Source organism: Clarias gariepinus, chromosome 12 (genome assembly GCF_024256425.1).
Source record: "Clarias gariepinus isolate MV-2021 ecotype Netherlands chromosome 12, CGAR_prim_01v2, whole genome shotgun sequence".
NCBI classification, from domain to species: Eukaryota; Metazoa; Chordata; class Actinopteri; order Siluriformes; family Clariidae; genus Clarias; species Clarias gariepinus.
This window is the reverse complement of record NC_071111.1, coordinates 15,039,949-15,062,902: the sequence shown is the minus strand read 5'-3', so window position 1 is coordinate 15,062,902 and position 22,954 is coordinate 15,039,949. Positions and strand designations below refer to the sequence as shown.

At 44.3% G+C, this 22,954-nt stretch overlaps 25 non-coding genes across 25 annotated transcripts; 10 read left to right on the top strand and 15 right to left on the bottom strand.

Annotated features, from left to right (window-relative positions):
- Positions 1-187: 187 nt before the first annotated feature.
- trnaa-ugc (transfer RNA alanine (anticodon UGC)) lies at positions 188-259 on the bottom strand. The gene has a single exon. It is a non-coding gene; the product is annotated as a tRNA-Ala (tRNA).
- Positions 260-549: 290 nt separating this feature from the next.
- trnaa-ugc (transfer RNA alanine (anticodon UGC)) lies at positions 550-621 on the top strand. The gene has a single exon. It is a non-coding gene; the product is annotated as a tRNA-Ala (tRNA).
- Positions 622-1,728: 1,107 nt separating this feature from the next.
- Positions 1,729-1,800, bottom strand: trnaa-ugc (transfer RNA alanine (anticodon UGC)). Its single transcript has one exon. It is a non-coding gene; the product is annotated as a tRNA-Ala (tRNA).
- A 1,428-nt stretch (positions 1,801-3,228) lies between these two features.
- Positions 3,229-3,300, bottom strand: trnaa-ugc (transfer RNA alanine (anticodon UGC)). The gene has a single exon. It is a non-coding gene; the product is annotated as a tRNA-Ala (tRNA).
- Positions 3,301-3,590: 290 nt separating this feature from the next.
- trnaa-cgc (transfer RNA alanine (anticodon CGC)) lies at positions 3,591-3,662 on the top strand. The gene has a single exon. It is a non-coding gene; the product is annotated as a tRNA-Ala (tRNA).
- A 1,067-nt stretch (positions 3,663-4,729) lies between these two features.
- On the bottom strand, positions 4,730-4,801 carry trnaa-ugc (transfer RNA alanine (anticodon UGC)). Its single transcript has one exon. It is a non-coding gene; the product is annotated as a tRNA-Ala (tRNA).
- A 290-nt stretch (positions 4,802-5,091) lies between these two features.
- On the top strand, positions 5,092-5,163 carry trnaa-cgc (transfer RNA alanine (anticodon CGC)). Its single transcript has one exon. It is a non-coding gene; the product is annotated as a tRNA-Ala (tRNA).
- A 1,109-nt stretch (positions 5,164-6,272) lies between these two features.
- trnaa-ugc (transfer RNA alanine (anticodon UGC)) lies at positions 6,273-6,342 on the bottom strand. The gene has a single exon. It is a non-coding gene; the product is annotated as a tRNA-Ala (tRNA).
- A 1,468-nt stretch (positions 6,343-7,810) lies between these two features.
- trnaa-ugc (transfer RNA alanine (anticodon UGC)) lies at positions 7,811-7,882 on the bottom strand. Its single transcript has one exon. It is a non-coding gene; the product is annotated as a tRNA-Ala (tRNA).
- Positions 7,883-8,172: 290 nt separating this feature from the next.
- Positions 8,173-8,244, top strand: trnaa-cgc (transfer RNA alanine (anticodon CGC)). Its single transcript has one exon. It is a non-coding gene; the product is annotated as a tRNA-Ala (tRNA).
- A 1,130-nt stretch (positions 8,245-9,374) lies between these two features.
- Positions 9,375-9,444, bottom strand: trnaa-ugc (transfer RNA alanine (anticodon UGC)). The gene has a single exon. It is a non-coding gene; the product is annotated as a tRNA-Ala (tRNA).
- Positions 9,445-9,734: 290 nt separating this feature from the next.
- On the top strand, positions 9,735-9,806 carry trnaa-cgc (transfer RNA alanine (anticodon CGC)). Its single transcript has one exon. It is a non-coding gene; the product is annotated as a tRNA-Ala (tRNA).
- Positions 9,807-10,936: 1,130 nt separating this feature from the next.
- trnaa-ugc (transfer RNA alanine (anticodon UGC)) lies at positions 10,937-11,008 on the bottom strand. The gene has a single exon. It is a non-coding gene; the product is annotated as a tRNA-Ala (tRNA).
- Positions 11,009-11,298: 290 nt separating this feature from the next.
- On the top strand, positions 11,299-11,370 carry trnaa-ugc (transfer RNA alanine (anticodon UGC)). Its single transcript has one exon. It is a non-coding gene; the product is annotated as a tRNA-Ala (tRNA).
- Positions 11,371-12,477: 1,107 nt separating this feature from the next.
- trnaa-ugc (transfer RNA alanine (anticodon UGC)) lies at positions 12,478-12,549 on the bottom strand. Its single transcript has one exon. It is a non-coding gene; the product is annotated as a tRNA-Ala (tRNA).
- A 1,428-nt stretch (positions 12,550-13,977) lies between these two features.
- Positions 13,978-14,049, bottom strand: trnaa-ugc (transfer RNA alanine (anticodon UGC)). The gene has a single exon. It is a non-coding gene; the product is annotated as a tRNA-Ala (tRNA).
- A 1,462-nt stretch (positions 14,050-15,511) lies between these two features.
- trnaa-ugc (transfer RNA alanine (anticodon UGC)) lies at positions 15,512-15,581 on the bottom strand. The gene has a single exon. It is a non-coding gene; the product is annotated as a tRNA-Ala (tRNA).
- A 1,468-nt stretch (positions 15,582-17,049) lies between these two features.
- On the bottom strand, positions 17,050-17,121 carry trnaa-ugc (transfer RNA alanine (anticodon UGC)). The gene has a single exon. It is a non-coding gene; the product is annotated as a tRNA-Ala (tRNA).
- A 290-nt stretch (positions 17,122-17,411) lies between these two features.
- trnaa-ugc (transfer RNA alanine (anticodon UGC)) lies at positions 17,412-17,483 on the top strand. Its single transcript has one exon. It is a non-coding gene; the product is annotated as a tRNA-Ala (tRNA).
- Positions 17,484-18,592: 1,109 nt separating this feature from the next.
- Positions 18,593-18,664, bottom strand: trnaa-ugc (transfer RNA alanine (anticodon UGC)). Its single transcript has one exon. It is a non-coding gene; the product is annotated as a tRNA-Ala (tRNA).
- A 289-nt stretch (positions 18,665-18,953) lies between these two features.
- Positions 18,954-19,025, top strand: trnaa-cgc (transfer RNA alanine (anticodon CGC)). The gene has a single exon. It is a non-coding gene; the product is annotated as a tRNA-Ala (tRNA).
- Positions 19,026-20,114: 1,089 nt separating this feature from the next.
- On the bottom strand, positions 20,115-20,186 carry trnaa-ugc (transfer RNA alanine (anticodon UGC)). The gene has a single exon. It is a non-coding gene; the product is annotated as a tRNA-Ala (tRNA).
- A 289-nt stretch (positions 20,187-20,475) lies between these two features.
- Positions 20,476-20,547, top strand: trnaa-cgc (transfer RNA alanine (anticodon CGC)). The gene has a single exon. It is a non-coding gene; the product is annotated as a tRNA-Ala (tRNA).
- Positions 20,548-21,677: 1,130 nt separating this feature from the next.
- trnaa-ugc (transfer RNA alanine (anticodon UGC)) lies at positions 21,678-21,749 on the bottom strand. Its single transcript has one exon. It is a non-coding gene; the product is annotated as a tRNA-Ala (tRNA).
- A 289-nt stretch (positions 21,750-22,038) lies between these two features.
- On the top strand, positions 22,039-22,110 carry trnaa-cgc (transfer RNA alanine (anticodon CGC)). The gene has a single exon. It is a non-coding gene; the product is annotated as a tRNA-Ala (tRNA).
- The last annotated feature ends 844 nt before the right edge of the window (positions 22,111-22,954 follow it).

Sequence of the window (22,954 nt, the reverse complement as noted above, 5' to 3'; positions counted from 1 at the left end):
TTCCAATGAGCATTTGGATGTGGAAAAGCATCTGTAGGTTAGTTCTTTTGTTTGAACCTTTTTCCAGAGAAGTCAAGAGTCCGTCTGGAGATGCCAGTGTACGGATGTACAGTAGACATCTTCAAATGCACTATAGAGAGAACTATACAGAGTTTGATGTGCCATGAAACGCTCATAAAGAAGCGTTTGGAGATGCCGGGGATTGAACCCGGGGCCTCATACATGCAAAGCATGCGCTCTACCACTGAGCTACATCCCCCAACAGCCACATTAGACTGTAGCACAGGGAAGTTGAATCGGCGAATCCTGGTGATGCCATCGTATCTCTACTATTGGTCACATGCCATTTTCGAGGGCCCTTGATGGTTGAGCTCCCTCTAGAGGTGAATCTTTAAATGACTTGTGTTTAAACAAGAACGAGTACCTGCATTATACAGATGCTTCTTTCCAAGACGCCACTATTGTCCTTCAGTGCCTGTTAGCACCTCTGAGAAAGGGTGGCGTGTTTTCCGGAGACGATCGGGAACGTCGTGTGATCTTCACCCTTTTGGGGATGTAGCTCAGTGGGAGAGCCCATGCTTTGCATGTATGAGGTCCCGGGTTCAATCCCCGGCATCTCCATGAAGCAGCACATTTTAAACATAAGAAAGTAATGGCTAAAGGGGAAGTTACATCGAATTAATAAATCCCTGCAAAATTGTAATGCCTAACAGCCCTGTTTTCAGCATTCAGATTATTTCTTTCCACATAAACCTCTTAAAAATCTTTGATATTGTGTAATGTGAACTATATTCACTGTCCAGAACCTGTGTTCATAACATACGGTATGCCTAGGCTCAACGTAATGAAAGCTACTTACACCCACACACGCATTCACACCAAGGGTTATAACTCGACTTGAAATGATACATGGATACCAAGACCTGATTTCTTTGTGTTGCTTCAACCAGACAGTGGATTCAATGTGGCAACAGCCTCCACCAAAATTCACACACCTGAGCTTCAGCTAGCTATATTGCTTGCCACACAGCTATTAGATGAAAAGACAAGTTGGGGCAATCAGTAGGCTCAGGCTTGCGAAAAGGACTTGAGTATTCATCGTACAGCCCTTACTTGCTCTGTGATTTCCCCTTGAATATTTAAAGCCTTGGTGAAGTATATAGGGGAGTCTTCGATTTCTGTTATAATAGACGAGAGCACATACAACCGCAATGCACGGTTTTCATCATCCTTACGGAGAGAATGCACGGTGTATTTGTTAAATGCAAACTTGACCTATCACATAGAGAACCATACGGAGTGCAAGTAAGGAGTACGGAGTGCAGTAAGGAGCCTATAAAGAAGCCTCTTGCAAATCATGCATTCTCCCACTGAGCTACATCCCCACAGCGATTGAGCAGCATTACTTTGTAGAACAGGGAAGTCGAATTGGCAATTCCTAGCGATGACGTCATCGTTGGCCTAAACCACCCGATCAACCGTGGATGAAAATAGCAAAGGAGGGATGTCTTTTGTTTAAGGAGGCCTGCTGTTAGGGATTTTTCCAATGAGCATTTGGATGTGGAAAAGCATCTGTAGGTTAGTTCTTTTGTTTGAACCTTTTTCCAGAGAAGTCAAGAGTCCGTCTGGAGATGCCAGTGTACGGATGTACAGTAGACATCTTCAAATGCACTATAGCGAGAACTATACAGAGTTTGATGTGCCATGAAACGCTCATAAAGAAGCATTTGGAGATGCCGGGGATTGAACCCGGGGCCTCATACATGCAAAGCATGCGCTCTACCACTGAGCTACATCCCCCAACAGCCACATTAGACTGTAGCACAGGGAAGTTGAATCGGCGAATCCTGGTGATGCCATCGTATCTCTACTATTGGTCACATGCCATTTTCGAGGGCCCTTGATGGTTGAGCTCCCTCTAGAGGTGAATCTTTAAATGACTTGTGTTTAAACAAGAAGGAGTACCTGCATTATACAGATGCTTCTTTCCAAGACGCCACTATTGTCCTTCAGTGCCTGTTAGCACCTCTGAGAAAGGGTGGCGTGTTTTCCGGAGACGATCGGGAACGTCGGGTGATCTTCACACTTGTGGGATGTAGCTCAGTGGTAGAGCGCATGCTTCGCATGTATGAGGTCCTGGGTTCAATCCCTGGCATCTCCATGAAGCAGCACATTTTAAACATAAGAAAGTAATGGCTAAAGGGGAAGTTACATCGAATTAATAAATCCCTGCAAAATTGTAATGCCTAACAGCCCCGTTTTCAGCATTCAGATTATTTCTTTCCACATAAACCTCTTAAAAATCTTTGATATTGTGTAATGTGAACTATATTCACTGTCCAGAACCTGTGTTCATAACATACGGTATGCCTAGGCTCAACGTAATGAAAGCTACTTACACCCACACACGCATTCACACCAAGGGTTATAACTCGACTTGAAATGATACATGGATACCAAGACCTGATTTCTTTGTGTTGCTTCAACCAGACAGTGGATTCAATGTGGCAACAGCCTCCACCAAAATTCACACACCTGAGCTTCAGCTAGCTATATTGCTTGCCACACAGCTATTAGATGAAAAGACAAGTTGGGGCAATCAGTAGGCTCAGGCTTGCGAAAAGGACTTGAGTATTCATCGTACAGCCCTTACTTGCTCTGTGATTTCCCCTTGAATATTTAAAGCCTTGGTGAAGTATATAGGGGAGTCTTCGATTTCTGTTATAATAGACGAGAGCACATACAACCGCAATGCACGGTTTTCATCATCCTTACGGAGAGAATGCACGGTGTATTTGTTAAATGCAAACTTGACCTATCACATAGAGAACTATACGGAGTGCAAGTAAGGAGCCTATAAAGAAGCCTCTTGCAAATCATGCATTCTCCCACTGAGCTACATCCCCACAGCGATTGAGCAGCATTACTTTGTAGAACAGGGAAGTCGAATTGGCAATTCCTAGCGATGACGTCATCGTTGGCCTAAACCACCCGATCAACCGTGGATGAAAATAGCAAAGGAGGTCTGCTGTTAGGGATTTTTCCAATGAGCATTTGGATGTGGAAAAGCATCTGTAGGTTAGTTCTTTTGTTTGAACCTTTTTCCAGAGAAGTCAAGAGTCCGTCTGGAGATGCCAGTGTACGGATGTACAGTAGACATCTTCAAATGCACTATAGCGAGAACTATACAGAGTTTGATGTGCCATGAAACGCTCATAAAGAAGCATTTGGAGATGGCGGGGATTGAACCCGGGGCCTCATACATGCAAAGCATGCGCTCTACCACTGAGCTACATCCCCCAACAGCCACATTAGACTGTAGCACAGGGAAGTTGAATCGGCGAATCCTGGTGATGCCATCGTATCTCTACTATTGGTCACATGCCATTTTCGAGGGCCCTTGATGGTTGAGCTCCCTCTAGAGGTGAATCTTTAAATGACTTGTGTTTAAACAAGAACGAGTACCTGCATTATACAGATGCTTCTTTCCAAGACGCCACTATTGTCCTTCAGTGCCTGTTAGCACCTCTGAGAAAGGGTGGCGTGTTTTCCGGAGACGATCGGGAACGTCGGGTGATCTTCACCCTTATGGGGATGTAGCTCAGTGGTAGAGCGCATGCTTCGCATGTATGAGGTCACGGGTTCAATCCCCGGCATCTCCATGAAGCAGCACATTTTAAACATAAGAAAGTAATGGCTAAAGGGGAAGTTACATCGAATTAATGAATCCCTGCAAAATTGTAATGCCTAACAGCCCCGTTTTCAGCATTCAGATTATTTCTTTCCACATAAACCTCTTAAAAATCTTTGATATTGTGTAATGTGAACTATATTCACTTTCCAGAACCTGTAATCATAACATACGGTATGCCTAGGCTCAACGTAATGAAAGCTACTTACACCCACACACGCATTCACACCAAGGGTTATAACTCGACTTGAAATGATACATGGATACCAAGACCTGATTTCTTTGTGTTGCTCCAACCAGACAGTGGATTCAATGTGGCAACAGCCTCCACCAAAATTCACACACCTGAGCTTCAGCTAGCTATATTGCTTGCCACACAGCTATTAGATGAAAAGACAAGTTGGGGCAATCAGTAGGCTCAGGCTTGCGAAAAGGACTTGAGTATTCATCGTACAGCCCTTACTTGCTCTGTGATTTCCCCTTGAATATTTAAAGCCTTGGTGAAGTATATAGGGGAGTCTTCGATTTCTGTTATAATAGACGAGAGCACATACAACCGCAATGCACGGTTTTCATCATCCTTACGGAGAGAATGCACGGTGTATTTGTTAAATGCAAACTTGACCTATCACATAGAGAACTATACGGAGTGCAAGTAAGGAGCCTATAAAGAAGCCTCTTGCAAATCATGCATTCTCCCACTGAGCTACATCCCCACAGCGATTGAGCAGCATTACTTTGTAGAACAGGGAAGTCGAATTGGCAATTCCTAGCGATGACGTCATCGTTGGCCTAAACCACCCGATCAACCGTGGATGAAAATAGCAAAGGAGGTCTGCTGTTAGGGATTTTTCCAATGAGCATTTGGATGTGGAAAAGCATCTGTAGGTTAGTTCTTTTGTTTGAACCTTTTTCCAGAGAAGTCAAGAGTCCGTCTGGAGATGCCAGTGTACGGATGTACAGTAGACATCTTCAAATGCACTATAGCGAGAACTATACAGAGTTTGATGTGCCATGAAACGCTCATAAAGAAGCATTTGGAGATGGCGGGGATTGAACCCGGGGCCTCATACATGCAAAGCATGCGCTCTACCACTGAGCTACATCCCCCAACAGCCACATTAGACTGTAGCACAGGGAAGTTGAATCGGCGAATCCTGGTGATGCCATCGTATCTCTACTATTGGTCACATGCCATTTTCGAGGGCCCTTGATGGTTGAGCTCCCTCTAGAGGTGAATCTTTAAATGACTTGTGTTTAAACAAGAACGAGTACCTGCATTATACAGATGCTTCTTTCCAAGACGCCACTATTGTCCTTCAGTGCCTGTTAGCACCTCTGAGAAAGGGTGGCGTGTTTTCCGGAGACGATCGGGAACGTCGGGTGATCTTCACCCTTGTGGGGATGTAGCTCAGTGGTAGAGCGCATGCTTCGCATGTATGAGGTCACGGGTTCAATCCCCGGCATCTCCATGAAGCAGCACATTTTAAACATAAGAAAGTAATGGCTAAAGGGGAAGTTACATCGAATTAATGAATCCCTGCAAAATTGTAATGCCTAACAGCCCCGTTTTCAGCATTCAGAGTATTTCTTTCCACATAAACCTCTTAAAAATCTTTGATATTGTGTAATGTGAACTATATTCACTTTCCAGAACCTGTAATCATAACATACGGTATGCCTAGGCTCAACGTAATGAAAGCTACTTACACCCACACACGCATTCACACCAAGGGTTATAACTCGACTTGAAATGATACATGGATACCAAGACCTGATTTCTTTGTGTTGCTTCAACCAGACAGTGGATTCAATGTGGCAACAGCCTCCACCAAAATTCACACACCTGAGCTTCAGCTAGCTATATTGCTTGCCACACAGCTATTAGATGAAAAGACAAGTTGGGGCAATCAGTAGGCTCAGGCTTGCGAAAAGGACTTGAGTATTCATCGTACAGCCCTTACTTGCTCTGTGATTTCCCCTTGAATATTTAAAGCCTTGGTGAAGTATATAGGGGAGTCTTCGATTTCTGTGATAATAGACGAGAGCACATACAACCGTAATGCACGGTTTTCATCATCCTTACGGAGAGAATGCACGGTGTATTTGTTAACTGCAAACTTGACCTATCACATAGAGAACTATACGGAGTGCAACGTGCAGTAAGGAGCCTATAAAGAAGCCTTTTGGAGATGCCGGAGATTGACTCCGGGGCCTTGTACATGCAAATCATGCATTCTCCCACTGAGCTACATCCCCACAGCGATTGAGCAGCATTACTTTGTAGAACAGGGAAGTCGAATTGGCAATTCCTAGCGATGACGTCATCGTTGGCCTAAACCACCCGATCAACCGTGGATGAAAATAGCAAAGGAGGTCTGCTGTTAGGGATTTTTCCAATGAGCATTTGGATGTGGAAAAGCATCTGTAGGTTAGTTCTTTTGTTTGAACCTTTTTCCAGAGAAGTCAAGAGTCCGTCTGGAGATGCCAGTGTACGGATGTACAGTAGACATCTTCAAATGCACTATAGCGAGAACTATACAGAGTTTGATGTGCCATGAAACGCTCATAAAGAAGCATTTGGAGATGCCGGGGATTGAACCCGGGGCCTCATACATGCAAAGCATGCTCTACCACTGAGCTACATCCCCCAACGGCCACATTAGACTGTAGCACAGGGAAGTTGAATCGGCGAATCCTGGTGATGCCATCGTATCTCTACTATTGGTCACATGCCATTTTCGAGGGCCCTTGATGGTTGAGCTCCCTCTAGAGGTGAATCTTTAAATGACTTGTGTTTAAACAAGAACGAGTACCTGCATTATACAGATGCTTCTTTCCAAGACGCCACTATTGTCCTTCAGTGCCTGTTAGCACCTCTGAGAAAGGGTGGCGTGTTTTCCGGAGACGATCGGGAACGTCGGGTGATCTTCACACTTGTGGGATGTAGCTCAGTGGTAGAGCGCATGCTTCGCATGTATGAGGTCACGGGTTCAATCCCCGGCATCTCCATGAAGCAGCACATTTTAAACATAAGAAAGTAATAGCTAAAGGGGAAGTTACATCGAATTAATGAATCCCTGCAAAATTGTAATGCCTAACAGCCCCGTTTTCAGCATTCAGATTATTTCTTTCCACATAAACCTCTTAAAAATCTTTGATATTGTGTAATGTGAACTATATTCACTGTCCAGAACCTGTAATCATAACATACGGTATGCCTAGGCTCAACGTAATGAAAGCTACTTACACCCACACACGCATTCACACCAAGGGTTATAACTCGACTTGAAATGATACATGGATACCAAGACCTGATTTCTTTGTGTTGCTTCAACCAGACAGTGGATTCAATGTGGCAACAGCCTCCACCAAAATTCACACACCTGAGCTTCAGCTAGCTATATTGCTTGCCACACAGCTATTAGATGAAAAGACAAGTTGGGGCAATCAGTAGGCTCAGGCTTGCGAAAAGGACTTGAGTATTCATCGTACAGCCCTTACTTGCTCTGTGATTTCCCCTTGAATATTTAAAGCCTTGGTGAAGTATATAGGGGAGTCTTCGATTTCTGTTATAATAGACGAGAGCACATACAACCGCAATGCACGGTTTTCATCATCCTTACGGAGAGAATGCACGGTGTATTTGTTAAATGCAAACTTGACCTATCACATAGAGAACTATACGGAGTGCAAGTAAGGAGTACGGAGTGCAGTAAGGAGCCTATAAAGAAGCCTCTTGCAAATCATGCATTCTCCCACTGAGCTACATCCCCACAGCGATTGAGCAGCATTACTTTGTAGAACAGGGAAGTCGAATTGGCAATTTCTAGCGATGACGTCATCGTTGGCCTAAACCACCCGATCAACCGTGGATGAAAATAGCAAAGGAGGGATGTCTTTTGTTTAAGGAGGTCTGCTGTTAGGGATTTTTCCAATGAGCATTTGGATGTGGAAAAGCATCTGTAGGTTAGTTCTTTTGTTTGAACCTTTTTCCAGAGAAGTCAAGAGTCCGTCTGGAGATGCCAGTGTACGGATGTACAGTAGACATCTTCAAATGCACTATAGCGAGAACTATACAGAGTTTGATGTGCCATGAAACGCTCATAAAGAAGCATTTGGAGATGGCGGGGATTGAACCCGGGGCCTCATACATGCAAAGCATGCGCTCTACCACTGAGCTACACCCCCCAACAGCCGCATTAGACTGTAGCACAGGGAAGTTGAATCGGCGAATCCTGGTGATGCCATCGTATCTCTACTATTGGTCACATGCCATTTTCGAGGGCCCTTGATGGTTGAGCTCCCTCTAGAGGTGAATCTTTAAATGACTTGTGTTTAAACAAGAACGAGTACCTGCATTATACAGATGCTTCTTTCCAAGACGCCACTATTGTCCTTCAGTGCCTGTTAGCACCTCTGAGAAAGGGTGGCGTGTTTTCCGGAGACGATCGGGAACGTCGGGTGATCTTCACCCTTGTGGGGATGTAGCTCAGTGGTAGAGCGCATGCTTCGCATGTATGAGGTCACGGGTTCAATCCCCGGCATCTCCATGAAGCAGCACATTTTAAACATAAGAAAGTAATGGCTAAAGGGGAAGTTACATCGAATTAATGAATCCCTGCAAAATTGTAATGCCTAACAGCCCCGTTTTCAGCATTCAGATTATTTCTTTCCACATAAACCTCTTAAAAATCTTTGATATTGTGTAATGTGAACTATATTCACTGTCCAGAACCTGTAATCATAACATACGGTATGCCTAGGCTCAACGTAATGAAAGCTACTTACACCCACACACGCATTCACACCAAGGGTTATAACTCGACTTGAAATGATACATGGATACCAAGACCTGATTTCTTTGTGTTGCTTCAACCAGACAGTGGATTCAATGTGGCAACAGCCTCCACCAAAATTCACACACCTGAGCTTCAGCTAGCTATATTGCTTGCCACACAGCTATTAGATGAAAAGACAAGTTGGGGCAATCAGTAGGCTCAGGCTTGCGAAAAGGACTTGAGTATTCATCGTACAGCCCTTACTTGCTCTGTGATTTCCCCTTGAATATTTAAAGCCTTGGTGAAGTATATAGGGGAGTCTTCGATTTCTGTGATAATAGACGAGAGCACATACAACCGTAATGCACGGTTTTCATCATCCTTACGGAGAGAATGCACGGTGTATTTGTTAACTGCAAACTTGACCTATCACATAGAGAACTATACGGAGTGCAACGTGCAGTAAGGAGCCTATAAAGAAGCCTTTTGGAGATGCCGGAGATTGACTCCGGGGCCTTGTACATGCAAATCATGCATTCTCCCACTGAGCTACATCCCCACAGCGATTGAGCAGCATTACTTTGTAGAACAGGGAAGTCGAATTGGCAATTCCTAGCGATGACGTCATCGTTGGCCTAAACCACCCGATCAACCGTGGATGAAAATAGCAAAGGAGGGATGTCTTTTGTTTAAGGAGGTCTGCTGTTAGGGATTTTTCCAATGAGCATTTGGATGTGGAAAAGCATCTGTAGGTTAGTTCTTTTGTTTGAACCTTTTTCCAGAGAAGTCAAGAGTCCGTCTGGAGATGCCAGTGTACGGATGTACAGTAGACATCTTCAAATGCACTATAGCGAGAACTATACAGAGTTTGATGTGCCATGAAACGCTCATAAAGAAGCATTTGGAGATGCCGGGGATTGAACCCGGGGCCTCATACATGCAAAGCATGCTCTACCACTGAGCTACATCCCCCAACGGCCACATTAGACTGTAGCACAGGGAAGTTGAATCGGCGAATCCTGGTGATGCCATCGTATCTCTACTATTGGTCACATGCCATTTTCGAGGGCCCTTGATGGTTGAGCTCCCTCTAGAGGTGAATCTTTAAATGACTTGTGTTTAAACAAGAACGAGTACCTGCATTATACAGATGCTTCTTTCCAAGACGCCACTATTGTCCTTCAGTGCCTGTTAGCACCTCTGAGAAAGGGTGGCGTGTTTTCCGGAGACGATCGGGAACGTCGGGTGATCTTCACCCTTGTGGGGATGTAGCTCAGTGGTAGAGCGCATGCTTCGCATGTATGAGGTCACGGGTTCAATCCCCGGCATCTCCATGAAGCAGCACATTTTAAACATAAGAAAGTAATAGCTAAAGGGGAAGTTACATCGAATTAATGAATCCCTGCAAAATTGTAATGCCTAACAGCCCCGTTTTCAGCATTCAGATTATTTCTTTCCACATAAACCTCTTAAAAATCTTTGATATTGTGTAATGTGAACTATATTCACTGTCCAGAACCTGTAATCATAACATACGGTATGCCTAGGCTCAACGTAATGAAAGCTACTTACACCCACACACGCATTCACACCAAGGGTTATAACTCGACTTGAAATGATACATGGATACCAAGACCTGATTTCTTTGTGTTGCTTCAACCAGACAGTGGATTCAATGTGGCAACAGCCTCCACCAAAATTCACACACCTGAGCTTCAGCTAGCTATATTGCTTGCCACACAGCTATTAGATGAAAAGACAAGTTGGGGCAATCAGTAGGCTCAGGCTTGCGAAAAGGACTTGAGTATTCATCGTACAGCCCTTACTTGCTCTGTGATTTCCCCTTGAATATTTAAAGCCTTGGTGAAGTATATAGGGGAGTCTTCGATTTCTGTGATAATAGACGAGAGCACATACAACCGTAATGCACGGTTTTCATCATCCTTACGGAGAGAATGCACGGTGTATTTGTTAACTGCAAACTTGACCTATCACATAGAGAACTATACGGAGTGCAACGTGCAGTAAGGAGCCTATAAAGAAGCCTTTTGGAGATGCCGGAGATTGACTCCGGGGCCTTGTACATGCAAATCATGCATTCTCCCACTGAGCTACATCCCCACAGCGATTGAGCAGCATTACTTTGTAGAACAGGGAAGTCGAATTGGCAATTCCTAGCGATGACGTCATCGTTGGCCTAAACCACCCGATCAACCGTGGATGAAAATAGCAAAGGAGGGATTTCTTTTGTTTAAGGAGGTCTGCTGTTTGGGATTTTTCCAATGAGCATTTGGATGTGGAAAAGCATCTGTAGGTTAGTTCTTTTGTTTGAACCTTTTTCCAGAGAAGTCAAGAGTCCGTCTGGAGATGCCAGTGTACGGATGTACAGTAGACATCTTCAAATGCACTATAGAGAGAACTATACAGAGTTTGATGTGCCATGAAACGCTCATAAAGAAGCGTTTGGAGATGCCGGGGATTGAACCCGGGGCCTCATACATGCAAAGCATGCGCTCTACCACTGAGCTACATCCCCCAACAGCCACATTAGACTGTAGCACAGGGAAGTTGAATCGGCGAATCCTGGTGATGCCATCGTATCTCTACTATTGGTCACATGCCATTTTCGAGGGCCCTTGATGGTTGAGCTCCCTCTAGAGGTGAATCTTTAAATGACTTGTGTTTAAACAAGAACGAGTACCTGCATTATACAGATGCTTCTTTCCAAGACGCCACTATTGTCCTTCAGTGCCTGTTAGCACCTCTGAGAAAGGGTGGCGTGTTTTCCGGAGACGATCGGGAACGTCGTGTGATCTTCACCCTTGTGGGGATGTAGCTCAGTGGGAGAGCCCATGCTTTGCATGTATGAGGTCCCGGGTTCAATCCCCGGCATCTCCATGAAGCAGCACATTTTAAACATAAGAAAGTAATGGCTAAAGGGGAAGTTACATCGAATTAATAAATCCCTGCAAAATTGTAATGCCTAACAGCCCTGTTTTCAGCATTCAGATTATTTCTTTCCACATAAACCTCTTAAAAATCTTTGATATTGTGTAATGTGAACTATATTCACTGTCCAGAACCTGTGTTCATAACATACGGTATGCCTAGGCTCAACGTAATGAAAGCTACTTACACCCACACACGCATTCACACCAAGGGTTATAACTCGACTTGAAATGATACATGGATACCAAGACCTGATTTCTTTGTGTTGCTTCAACCAGACAGTGGATTCAATGTGGCAACAGCCTCCACCAAAATTCACACACCTGAGCTTCAGCTAGCTATATTGCTTGCCACACAGCTATTAGATGAAAAGACAAGTTGGGGCAATCAGTAGGCTCAGGCTTGCGAAAAGGACTTGAGTATTCATCGTACAGCCCTTACTTGCTCTGTGATTTCCCCTTGAATATTTAAAGCCTTGGTGAAGTATATAGGGGAGTCTTCGATTTCTGTTATAATAGACGAGAGCACATACAACCGCAATGCACGGTTTTCATCATCCTTACGGAGAGAATGCACGGTGTATTTGTTAAATGCAAACTTGACCTATCACATAGAGAACCATACGGAGTGCAAGTAAGGAGTACGGAGTGCAGTAAGGAGCCTATAAAGAAGCCTCTTGCAAATCATGCATTCTCCCACTGAGCTACATCCCCACAGCGATTGAGCAGCATTACTTTGTAGAACAGGGAAGTCGAATTGGCAATTCCTAGCGATGACGTCATCGTTGGCCTAAACCACCCGATCAACCGTGGATGAAAATAGCAAAGGAGGGATGTCTTTTGTTTAAGGAGGCCTGCTGTTAGGGATTTTTCCAATGAGCATTTGGATGTGGAAAAGCATCTGTAGGTTAGTTCTTTTGTTTGAACCTTTTTCCAGAGAAGTCAAGAGTCCGTCTGGAGATGCCAGTGTACGGATGTACAGTAGACATCTTCAAATGCACTATAGCGAGAACTATACAGAGTTTGATGTGCCATGAAACGCTCATAAAGAAGCATTTGGAGATGCCGGGGATTGAACCCGGGGCCTCATACATGCAAAGCATGCGCTCTACCACTGAGCTACATCCCCCAACAGCCACATTAGACTGTAGCACAGGGAAGTTGAATCGGCGAATCCTGGTGATGCCATCGCATCTCTACTATTGGTCACATGCCATTTTCGAGGGCCCTTGATGGTTGAGCTCCCTCTAGAGGTGAATCTTTAAATGACTTGTGTTTAAACAAGAACGAGTACCTGCATTATACAGATGCTTCTTTCCAAGACGCCACTATTGTCCTTCAGTGCCTGTTAGCACCTCTGAGAAAGGGTGGCGTGTTTTCCGGAGACGATCGGGAACGTCGGGTGATCTTCACACTTGTGGGATGTAGCTCAGTGGTAGAGCGCATGCTTTGCATGTATGAGGTCCTGGGTTCAATCCCTGGCATCTCCATGAAGCAGCACATTTTAAACATAAGAAAGTAATGGCTAAAGGGGAAGTTACATCGAATTAATAAATCCCTGCAAAATTGTAATGCCTAACAGCCCCGTTTTCAGCATTCAGATTATTTCTTTCCACATAAACCTCTTAAAAATCTTTGATATTGTGTAATGTGAACTATATTCACTGTCCAGAACCTGTGTTCATAACATACGGTATGCCTAGGCTCAACGTAATGAAAGCTACTTACACCCACACACGCATTCACACCAAGGGTTATAACTCGACTTGAAATGATACATGGATACCAAGACCTGATTTCTTTGTGTTGCTTCAACCAGACAGTGGATTCAATGTGGCAACAGCCTCCACCAAAATTCACACACCTGAGCTTCAGCTAGCTATATTGCTTGCCACACAGCTATTAGATGAAAAGACAAGTTGGGGCAATCAGTAGGCTCAGGCTTGCGAAAAGGACTTGAGTATTCATCGTACAGCCCTTACTTGCTCTGTGATTTCCCCTTGAATATTTAAAGCCTTGGTGAAGTATATAGGGGAGTCTTCGATTTCTGTTATAATAGACGAGAGCACATACAACCGCAATGCACGGTTTTCATCATCCTTACGGAGAGAATGCACGGTGTATTTGTTAAATGCAAACTTGACCTATCACATAGAGAACTATACGGAGTGCAAGTAAGGAGCCTATAAAGAAGCCTCTTGCAAATCATGCATTCTCCCACTGAGCTACATCCCCACAGCGATTGAGCAGCATTACTTTGTAGAACAGGGAAGTCGAATTGGCAATTCCTAGCGATGACGTCATCGTTGGCCTAAACCACCCGATCAACCGTGGATGAAAATAGCAAAGGAGGTCTGCTGTTAGGGATTTTTCCAATGAGCATTTGGATGTGGAAAAGCATCTGTAGGTTAGTTCTTTTGTTTGAACCTTTTTCCAGAGAAGTCAAGAGTCCGTCTGGAGATGCCAGTGTACGGATGTACAGTAGACATCTTCAAATGCACTATAGCGAGAACTATACAGAGTTTGATGTGCCATGAAACGCTCATAAAGAAGCATTTGGAGATGGCGGGGATTGAACCCGGGGCCTCATACATGCAAAGCATGCGCTCTACCACTGAGCTACATCCCCCAACAGCCACATTAGACTGTAGCACAGGGAAGTTGAATCGGCGAATCCTGGTGATGCCATCGTATCTCTACTATTGGTCACATGCCATTTTCGAGGGCCCTTGATGGTTGAGCTCCCTCTAGAGGTGAATCTTTAAATGACTTGTGTTTTAACAAGAACGAGTACCTGCATTATACAGATGCTTCTTTCCAAGACGCCACTATTGTCCTTCAGTGCCTGTTAGCACCTCTGAGAAAGGGTGGCGTGTTTTCCGGAGACGATCGGGAACGTCGGGTGATCTTCACCCTTGTGGGGATGTAGCTCAGTGGTAGAGCGCATGCTTCGCATGTATGAGGTCACGGGTTCAATCTCCATGAAGCAGCACATTTTAAACATAAGAAAGTAATGGCTAAAGGGGAAGTTACATCGAATTAATGAATCCCTGCAAAATTGTAATGCCTAACAGCCCCGTTTTCAGCATTCAGATTATTTCTTTCCACATAAACCTCTTAAAAATCTTTGATATTGTGTAATGTGAACTATATTCACTTTCCAGAACCTGTAATCATAACATACGGTATGCCTAGGCTCAACGTAATGAAAGCTACTTACACCCACACACGCATTCACACCAAGGGTTATAACTCGACTTGAAATGATACATGGATACCAAGACCTGATTTCTTTGTGTTGCTTCAACCAGACAGTGGATTCAATGTGGCAACAGCCTCCACCAAAATTCACACACCTGAGCTTCAGCTAGCTATATTGCTTGCCACACAGCTATTAGATGAAAAGACAAGTTGGGGCAATCAGTAGGCTCAGGCTCGCGAAAAGGACTTGAGTATTCATCGTACAGCCCTTACTTGCTCTGTGATTTCCCCTTGAATATTTAAAGCCTTGGTGAAGTATATAGGGGAGTCTTCGATTTCTGTGATAATAGACGAGAGCACATACAACCGTAATGCACGGTTTTCATCATCCTTACGGAGAGAATGCACGGTGTATTTGTTAACTGCAAACTTGACCTATCACATAGAGAACTATACGGAGTGCAACGTGCAGTAAGGAGCCTATAAAGAAGCCTTTTGGAGATGCCGGAGATTGACTCCGGGGCCTTGTACATGCAAATCATGCATTCTCCCACTGAGCTACATCCCCACAGCGATTGAGCAGCATTACTTTGTAGAACAGGGAAGTCGAATTGGCAATTCCTAGCGATGACGTCATCGTTGGCCTAAACCACCCGATCAACCGTGGATGAAAATAGCAAAGGAGGTCTGCTGTTAGGGATTTTTCCAATGAGCATTTGGATGTGGAAAAGCATCTGTAGGTTAGTTCTTTTGTTTGAACCTTTTTCCAGAGAAGTCAAGAGTCCGTCTGGAGATGCCAGTGTACGGATGTACAGTAGACATCTTCAAATGCACTATAGCGAGAACTATACAGAGTTTGATGTGCCATGAAACGCTCATAAAGAAGCATTTGGAGATGCCGGGGATTGAACCCGGGGCCTCATACATGCAAAGCATGCTCTACCACTGAGCTACATCCCCCAACGGCCACATTAGACTGTAGCACAGGGAAGTTGAATCGGCGAATCCTGGTGATGCCATCGTATCTCTACTATTGGTCACATGCCATTTTCGAGGGCCCTTGATGGTTGAGCTCCCTCTAGAGGTGAATCTTTAAATGACTTGTGTTTAAACAAGAACGAGTACCTGCATTATACAGATGCTTCTTTCCAAGACGCCACTATTGTCCTTCAGTGCCTGTTAGCACCTCTGAGAAAGGGTGGCGTGTTTTCCGGAGACGATCGGGAACGTCGGGTGATCTTCACACTTGTGGGATGTAGCTCAGTGGTAGAGCGCATGCTTTGCATGTATGAGGTCCTGGGTTCAATCCCTGGTATCTCCATGAAGCAGCACGTTTTAAACATAAGAAAGTAATGGCTAAAGGGGAAGTTACATCGAATTAATAAATCCCTGCAAAATTGTAATGCCTAACAGCCCCGTTTTCAGCATTCAGATTATTTCTTTCCATATAAACCTCTTAAAAATCTTTGATATTGTGTAATGTGAACTATATTTACTGTCCAGAACCTGTGTTCATAACATACGGTATGCCTAGGCTTAACGTAATGAAAGCTACTTACACCCACACACGCATTCACACCAAGGGTTATAACTCGACTTGAAATGATACATGGATACCAAGACCTGATTTCTTTGTGTTGCTTCAACCAGACAGTGGATTCAATGTGGCAACAGCCTCCACCAAAATTCACACACCTGAGCTTCAGCTAGCTATATTGCTTGCCACACAGCTATTAGATGAAAAGACAAGTTGGGGCAATCAGTAGGCTCAGGCTTGCGAAAAGGACTTGAGTATTCATCGTACAGCCCTTACTTGCTCTGTGATTTCCCCTTGAATATTTAAAGCCTTGGTGAAGTATATAGGGGAGTCTTCGATTTCTGTTATAATAGACGAGAGCACATACAACCGCAATGCACGGTTTTCATCATCCTTACGGAGAGAATGCACGGTGTATTTGTTAAATGCAAACTTGACCTATCACATAGAGAACTATACGGAGTGCAAGTAAGGAGTACGGAGTGCAGTAAGGAGCCTATAAAGAAGCCTCTTGCAAATCATGCATTCTCCCACTGAGCTACATCCCCACAGCGATTGAGCAGCATTACTTTGTAGAACAGGGAAGTCGAATTGGCAATTTCTAGCGATGACGTCATCGTTGGCCTAAACCACCCGATCAACCGTGGATGAAAATAGCAAAGGAGGGATGTCTTTTGTTTAAGGAGGTCTGCTGTTAGGGATTTTTCCAATGAGCATTTGGATGTGGAAAAGCATCTGTAGGTTAGTTCTTTTGTTTGAACCTTTTTCCAGAGAAGTCAAGAGTCCGTCTGGAGATGCCAGTGTACGGATGTACAGTAGACATCTTCAAATGCACTATAGCGAGAACTATACAGAGTTTGATGTGCCATGAAACGCTCATAAAGAAGCATTTGGAGATGGCGGGGATTGAACCCGGGGCCTCATACATGCAAAGCATGCGCTCTACCACTGAGCTACATCCCCCAACAGCCGCATTAGACTGTAGCACAGGGAAGTTGAATCGGCGAATCCTGGTGATGCCATCGTATCTCTACTATTGGTCACATGCCATTTTCGAGGGCCCTTGATGGTTGAGCTCCCTCTAGAGGTGAATCTTTAAATGACTTGTGTTTAAACAAGAACGAGTACCTGCATTATACAGATGCTTCTTTCCAAGACGCCACTATTGTCCTTCAGTGCCTGTTAGCACCTCTGAGAAAGGGTGGCGTGTTTTCCGGAGACGATCGGGAACGTCGGGTGATCTTCACCCTTGTGGGGATGTAGCTCAGTGGTAGAGCGCATGCTTTGCATGTATGAGGTCACGGGTTCAATCCCCGGCATCTCCATGAAGCAGCACATTTTAAACATAAGAAAGTAATGGCTAAAGGGGAAGTTACATCGAATTAATGAATCCCTGCAAAATTGTAATGCCTAACAGCCCCGTTTTTAGCATTCAGATTATTTCTTTCCACATAAACCTCTTAAAAATCTTTGATATTGTGTAATGTGAACTATATTCACTGTCCAGAACCTGTAATCATAACATACGGTATGCCTAGGCTCAACGTAATGAAAGCTACTTACACCCACACACGCATTCACACCAAGGGTTATAACTCGACTTGAAATGATACATGGATACCAAGACCTGATTTCTTTGTGTTGCTTCAACCAGACAGTGGATTCAATGTGGCAACAGCCTCCACCAAAATTCACACACCTGAGCTTCAGCTAGCTATATTGCTTGCCACACAGCTATTAGATGAAAAGACAAGTTGGGGCAATCAGTAGGCTCAGGCTTGCGAAAAGGACTTGAGTATTCATCGTACAGCCCTTACTTGCTCTGTGATTTCCCCTTGAATATTTAAAGCCTTGGTGAAGTATATAGGGGAGTCTTCGATTTCTGTGATAATAGACGAGAGCACATACAACCGTAATGCACGGTTTTCATCATCCTTACGGAGAGAATGCACGGTGTATTTGTTAACTGCAAACTTGACCTATCACATAGAGAACTATACGGAGTGCAACGTGCAGTAAGGAGCCTATAAAGAAGCCTTTTGGAGATGCCGGAGATTGACTCCGGGGCCTTGTACATGCAAATCATGCATTCTCCCACTGAGCTACATCCCCACAGCGATTGAGCAGCATTACTTTGTAGAACAGGGAAGTCGAATTGGCAATTCCTAGCGATGACGTCATCGTTGGCCTAAACCACCCGATCAACCGTGGATGAAAATAGCAAAGGAGGTCTGCTGTTAGGGATTTTTCCAATGAGCATTTGGATGTGGAAAAGCATCTGTAGGTTAGTTCTTTTGTTTGAACCTTTTTCCAGAGAAGTCAAGAGTCCGTCTGGAGATGCCAGTGTACTGATGTACAGTAGACATCTTCAAATGCACTATAGCGAGAACTATACAGAGTTTGATGTGCCATGAAACGCTCATAAAGAAGCATTTGGAGATGCCGGGGATTGAACCCGGGGCCTCATACATGCAAAGCATGCGCTCTACCACTGAGCTACATCCCCCAACGGCCACATTAGACTGTAGCACAGGGAAGTTGAATCGGCGAATCCTGGTGATGCCATCGTATCTCTACTATTGGTCACATGCCATTTTCGAGGGCCCTTGATGGTTGAGCTCCCTCTAGAGGTGAATCTTTAAATGACTTGTGTTTAAACAAGAACGAGTACCTGCATTATACAGATGCTTCTTTCCAAGACGCCACTATTGTCCTTCAGTGCCTGTTAGCACCTCTGAGAAAGGGTGACGTGTTTTCCGGAGACGATCGGGAACGTCGGGTGATCTTCACCCTGTGGGGATGTAGCTCAGTGGTAGAGCGCATGCTTCGCATGTATGAGGTCCCGGGTTCAATCCCCTGCATCTCCATGAAGCAGCACATTTTAAACAAAAGAAAGTAATGGCTAATGGGGAAATTACATCGAATTAATAAATCCCTGCAAAATTGTAATGCCTAACAGCCCCGTTTTCAGCATTCAGATTATTACTTTCCACATAAACCTCTTAAAAAATCTTTGATATTGTGTAATGTGAACTATATTCACTGTCCAGAACCTGTGATCATAACATACGGTATGCCTAGGCTCAACGTAATGAAAGCTACTTACACCCTCACACGCATTTACACCAAGGGTTATAACTCGACTTGAAATGATACATGGATACCAAGACCTGATTTCTTTGTGTTGCTTCAACCAGACAGTGGATTCAATGTGGCAACAGCCTCCACCAAAATTCACACACCTGAGCTTCAGCTAGCTATATTGCTTGCCACACAGCTATTAGATGAAAAGACAAGTTGGGGCAATCAGTAGGCTCAGGCTTGCGAAAAGGACTTGAGTATTCATCGTACAGCCCTTACTTGCTCTGTGATTTCCCCTTGAATATTTAAAGCCTTGGTGAAGTATATAGGGGAGTCTTCGATTTCTGTTATAATAGACGAGAGCACATACAACCGCAATGCACGGTTTTCATCATCCTTACGGAGAGAATGCACGGTGTATTTGTTAAATGCAAACTTGACCTATCACATAGAGAACTATACGGAGTGCAAGTAAGGAGCCTATAAAGAAGCCTCTTGCAAATCATGCATTCTCCCACTGAGCTACATCCCCACAGCGATTGAGCAGCATTACTTTGTAGAACAGGGAAGTCGAATTGGCAATTCCTAGCGATGACGTCATCGTTGGCCTAAACCACCCGATCAACCGTGGATGAAAATAGCAAAGGAGGGATGTCTTTTGTTTAAGGAGGTCTGCTGTTAGGGATTTTTCCAATGAGCATTTGGATGTGGAAAAGCATCTGTAGGTTAGTTCTTTTGTTTGAACCTTTTTCCAGAGAAGTCAAGAGTCCGTCTGGAGATGCCAGTGTACGGATGTACAGTAGACATCTTCAAATGCACTATAGCGAGAACTATACAGAGTTTGATGTGCCATGAAACGCTCATAAAGAAGCATTTGGAGATGCCGGGGATTGAACCCGGGGCCTCATACATGCAAAGCATGCGCTCTACCACTGAGCTACATCCCCCAACAGCCACATTAGACTGTAGCACAGGGAAGTTGAATCGGCGAATCCTGGTGATGCCATCGTATCTCTACTATTGGTCACATGCCATTTTCGAGGGCCCTTGATGGTTGAGCTCCCTCTAGAGGTGAATCTTTAAATGACTTGTGTTTAAACAAGAACGAGTACCTGCATTATACAGATGCTTCTTTCCAAGACGCCACTATTGTCCTTCAGTGCCTGTTAGCACCTCTGAGAAAGGGTGACGTGTTTTCCGGAGACGATCGGGAACGTCGGGTGATCTTCACCCTGTGGGGATGTAGCTCAGTGGTAGAGCGCATGCTTCGCATGTATAAGGTCACGGGTTCAATCCCCGGCATCTCCATGAAGCAGCACATTTTAAACATAAGAAAGTAATGGCTAAAGGGGAAGTTACATCGAATTAATGAATCCCTGCAAAATTGTAATGCCTAACAGCCCCGTTTTCAGCATTCAGATTATTTCTTTCCACATAAACCTCTTAAAAATCTTTGATATTGTGTAATGTGAACTATATTCACTGTCCAGAACCTGTAATCATAACATACGGTATGCCTAGGCTCAACGTAATGAAAGCTACTTACACCCACACACGCATTCACACCAAGGGTTATAACTCGACTTGAAATGATACATGGATACCAAGACCTGATTTCTTTGTGTTGCTTCAACCAGACAGTGAATTCAATGTGGCAACAGCCTCCACCAAAATTCACACACCTGAGCTTCAGCTAGCTATATTGCTTGCCACACAGCTATTAGATGAAAAGACAAGTTGGGGCAATCAGTAGGCTCAGGCTTGCGAAAAGGACTTGAGTATTCATCGTACAGCCCTTACTTGCTCTGTGATTTCCCCTTGAATATTTAAAGCCTTGGTGAAGTATATAGGGGAGTCTTCGATTTCTGTGATAATAGACGAGAGCACATACAACCGTAATGCACGGTTTTCATCATCCTTACGGAGAGAATGCACGGTGTATTTGTTAACTGCAAACTTGACCTATCACATAGAGAACTATACGGAGTGCAACGTGCAGTAAGGAGCCTATAAAGAAGCCTTTTGGAGATGCCGGAGATTGACTCCGGGGCCTTGTACATGCAAATCATGCATTCTCCCACTGAGCTACATCCCCACAGCGATTGAGCAGCATTACTTTGTAGAACAGGGAAGTCGAATTGGCAATTCCTAGCGATGACGTCATCGTTGGCCTAAACCACCCGATCAACCGTGGATGAAAATAGCAATGGAGGGATGTCTTTTGTTTAAGGAGGTCTGCTGTTAGGGATTTTTCCAATGAGCATTTGGATGTGGAAAAGCATCTGTAGGTTAGTTCTTTTGTTTGAACCTTTTTCCAGAGAAGTCAAGAGTCCGTCTGGAGATGCCAGTGTACTGATGTACAGTAGACATCTTCAAATGCACTATAGCGAGAACTATACAGAGTTTGATGTGCCATGAAACGCTCATAAAGAAGCATTTGGAGATGCCGGGGATTGAACCCGGGGCCTCATACATGCAAAGCATGCGCTCTACCACTGAGCTACATCCCCCAACGGCCACATTAGACTGTAGCACAGGGAAGTTGAATCGGCGAATCCTGGTGATGCCATCGTATCTCTACTATTGGTCACATGCCATTTTCGAGGGCCCTTGATGGTTGAGCTCCCTCTAGAGGTGAATCTTTAAATGACTTGTGTTTAAACAAGAACGAGTACCTGCATTATACAGATGCTTCTTTCCAAGACGCCACTATTGTCCTTCAGTGCCTGTTAGCACCTCTGAGAAAGGGTGACGTGTTTTCCGGAGACGATCGGGAACGTCGGGTGATCTTCACCCTGTGGGGATGTAGCTCAGTGGTAGAGCGCATGCTTCGCATGTATGAGGTCCCGGGTTCAATCCCCGGCATCTCCATGAAGCAGCACATTTTAAACAAAAGAAAGTAATGGCTAATGGGCAAATTACATCGAATTAATAAATCCCTGCAAAATTGTAATGCCTAACAGCCCCGTTTTCAGCATTCAGATTATTACTTTCCACATAAACCTCTTAAAAAATCTTTGATATTGTGTAATGTGAACTATATTCACTGTCCAGAACCTGTGATCATAACATACGGTATGCCTAGGCTCAACGTAATGAAAGCTACTTACACCCTCACACGCATTTACACCAAGGGTTATAACTCGACTTGAAATGATACATGGATACCAAGACCTGATTTCTTTGTGTTGCTTCAACCAGACAGTGGATTCAATGTGGCAACAGCCTCCACCAAAATTCACACACCTGAGCTTCAGCTAGCTATATTGCTTGCCACACAGCTATTAGATGAAAAGACAAGTTGGGGCAATCAGTAGGCTCAGGCTTGCGAAAAGGACTTGAGTATTCATCGTACAGCCCTTACTTGCTCTGTGATTTCCCCTTGAATATTTAAAGCCTTGGTGAAGTATATAGGGGAGTCTTCGATTTCTGTGATAATAGACGAGAGCACATACAACCGTAATGCACGGTTTTCATCATCCTTACGGAGAGAATGCACGGTGTATTTGTTAACTGCAAACTTGACCTATCACATAGAGAACTATACGGAGTGCAACGTGCAGTAAGGAGCCTATAAAGAAGCCTTTTGGAGATGCCGGAGATTGACTCCGGGGCCTTGTACATGCAAATCATGCATTCTCCCACTGAGCTACATCCCCACAGCGATTGAGCAGCATTACTTTGTAGAACAGGGAAGTCGAATTGGCAATTCCTA